The sequence below is a fragment of the Mytilus trossulus genome, chromosome 1, assembly GCF_036588685.1.
Source record: "Mytilus trossulus isolate FHL-02 chromosome 1, PNRI_Mtr1.1.1.hap1, whole genome shotgun sequence".
In the NCBI taxonomy this organism is placed as follows: domain Eukaryota; kingdom Metazoa; phylum Mollusca; class Bivalvia; order Mytilida; family Mytilidae; genus Mytilus; species Mytilus trossulus.
In genome coordinates this window covers 59,133,909-59,137,300 of record NC_086373.1, presented here as the reverse complement: position 1 = coordinate 59,137,300, position 3,392 = coordinate 59,133,909, and positions in this window count along the sequence as shown.

Below are 3,392 nucleotides of genomic sequence, written 5' to 3'. Positions count from 1 at the left end.
GCTAGATTGATTTTAATATTGGACGGACGAGTTTCTGGAGCAGCATTTTCTAACAGGAAAACTTAAATGCCGCAAATTCAATTAAATTTAAAATTGATGACAACTAAATCCATTCTAAAATTATCATCAATGTAAGTAAATAAAGACAGCTAATCACTTCCTATACAAGATTAAAACTGGCCATACGACCTAAATTTGATATGATCTGAAATCATCTTAGGATAAACTATAAAGGTCAAATTACATATAAAGCAGATAGTAAATTTATATCAGCTGATAAACAAATTCATATATCTACATTAGATATATTTATAAACGTGTGTAGAATTTTAATGATGATTTCAGCGTTCATGGTGCGACTAAGCTCATGGCACAAAAACTGTTAAATATGAACCATATGACAAATAATTAAAACGTTCAGCTTATAATTAAAACCGGTCAGCCACCCAGTCTCTCTGATAAATGACCGGGACATTAACCTTTTTTCGTTTGGTATATAAGAATTATGCTGACGCCAACAAGATCTACATACCTATTATAAGACCTATCTTACCGCGTTAGTCCTATGGTATCATGTGGAACATGTATTGCCGGCTGCATGATGCATGCTCGGTCTATATATTCACAGATATTTCCATAAAAGCTACATCGACTCTTCATCTCAAAGGAACACCGTTCTGTTAAGTTTTAATTCATATGATCATTTACATTAAAGTTTTCTTCTTTGGTCAGTCCAATCAATATTTATTTGCCAAAAAAAAAAACAACAAAAAATATCTTATACTGAAGTTTTTTTTATACTGTGTTGTTACATCACTGTACATACAAGGTTATAAAATTTAGGATTGGGTCCTCTTGTACCTTTTTACTCCACTTCATTTCATGTGCCTTTCCCAAGTAAGGAGTTCGTAAATTAAATCAGTGCTTGTCGTCATTGTTTTGTTTTAGTCAAGCTGGTTTACATATATATGTTCCTTTTTAGTATGTGCAGTACGAATCCTGTTTTAATATTTGCTTACATACGTTCTGTGGTCTATTTTTACGGCTTATTGAATTTCTTTATGCAAGTCTTGTATCGCTTTATATTCTTGCATGATAACGGATGTACATTTCGTTTGCTTCAATTTATGTTCTGTTTGCATTTATTACTGGTAAGTAAAAGACTATATAGACAGACCTTTTTGGGTGAGCAAAAATGGTGTTATTGGTAACACCAGAGCTTGTGTTATATGTTTATGGTTATCATATGGATGTGCTGATTTAATTTGGCTACAAGCAAAAAAACTAATTGTCCTGTCATGTTTTTGGTACGCATAGGACCCCTCCAATAGTGTTTAAATCTAGTTCAGCTTATCATTGATGCCGCTTCGAAAGCCTCGAGTGACGGTGCTGATACAGCTCCAAAAGTGAGAGCGTTCCAATTTATGATGGTTCGTGGGAGGAATGCATATTTTCGGTAACAACGTGTTGATGGCGGAAAGGAGAATGTTCGATAAGGTCCTAAAATGGCCCCCTTTTTAAGCGTAAATTTCAAATTCAGATTTATCGACCAATATCACGATACATTACAGCAAATACATTGACTAGCCATGATATAAACCATTTTGTTGAAAATTTTACGTTTCTTTGTTTCATTATGACGTTACAAGTTGTACTCATATTGTTTTTTTACACAAAAAAATCAATGAAAATGGGTAAATTTTCATAGATTATTGGACAGGAAACATAGAGCGCATACGTCGACAACAAAGATCTTTTAAAATAATGTTTGTGAGGACATTTCACATGTCTTATTTGAATCTTTAGCTTGTCGACGCCTGCGCTCTATGTTTCCTGATCCTTCATTTGGTTGAAATCTAGCTGATTTTGTCAAATTTCACCAAAATCCCTTATTTTGACCTTGTTTGGATGTAAAAATCAACGTGTTAGAATTAAATTTTGACAAAAACAGGTCTGTTTAACTTTCTAAAAATGTCTTTAAGGCAACTTAAAACATTTATGGTCTTGTAACTATGAACTTTATAATTGGGGCAAAATATGGCCCTTACCGAACTTACTCCTTTGAAACGTCTGTCATATTATACATGTTTCTTTGCAGTTCTTTTGGTGGTATCAGACGACATGCCTCTGTCATTCAAATTTATCCTTTTTAATCTAATAGAGCATGATAATTCTTGCATCTTTTCGTCTTTGTGTTAAAGATCTCCATTCGAAGCATCTAACTTACACTCATGTTCATTGATATCACATATCGGGCTGCTCGTATTTGTACTACCAAACATCCTCGGTGTTTCTCGAATCTCGTTTTTTATCAGGGGCGGATCCAGCCATTTGAAAAAGGGGGGTTCCTAACCCAGGACAAAAAGGGGGTGGCCGGGGTGGGGGTAGGGTGTTCCAATTACATGTCCCCATTCAAATGCATAGATCGTCCAAAAAAAGGGGGTTCCAACCCCCGGAAACCCCCCTCTGGATCCGCGCCTGCTTATATAGATTAGACAGTTAGTTTTCCTTTTTGAATATTTTTTACATAAGTCATTTTTGTGATCATTTATAAATCTTTATAGCCGTTGCTGTTCGGTGTGAGCCAAGGCTTTTTGTTCAGAGAAGGTCGTACTTAGACCCGGGGCTACAATGGTTTACTTTTTATTTTACAAATTAGGACTTGGATTGAGAGTTTTCTCGTTGGCACACATCTTCTTACTTCTAATTACCTTTCGTTTTAGATCCCGATTGTATTATTGACTTTATAGGTACATATATGTTATATTGGTGAAGTTCAGAACATAGTCATTCCATTTGAGTTCGGTGTTCTCAATAGCTTCTTTAATTTAGTTTATGCTTATATATATATGTCTCTTCAGTTCTTCGTATCATGCATGACAATATTTCTATAGACCATTTTCGAACAGCTTAAAGAAGATTTGACTGACCTGAGACTATACCATCATCATATAATTACTTTTAAGATTCAAGATGTTTTTTTATAAAAAAAATAATTTTATAGTATAACAAAACTATAAAAGATATAGTTAGTTAGTGCGCATATAACTGTACAAAACGGGAAATATAAATAAATTTGACACTGGTATATTCTGATACAACTATCTACAGTCCATTCTTTTAATGTTTTTGAGTTTTCGATTTTGCCATTTGATATTTAAAGAGACTTTTAATTTTGAATGTTTCTAGGAGCTCAGTATTTTTATGATTTTTTTATATATTATATCGGAACAATTCCATAAATGATACTATTAATTAATATTAACACTTATTTTTTTCAAGATTATTTGTACTTTTAGTTATTTTACGGAATCCTCAGATTAATCCGACAACGGTTAAAAACATGGAATTATACATTCATAACATCCTTGTCTGCAGTGCGTTTGGCCAAA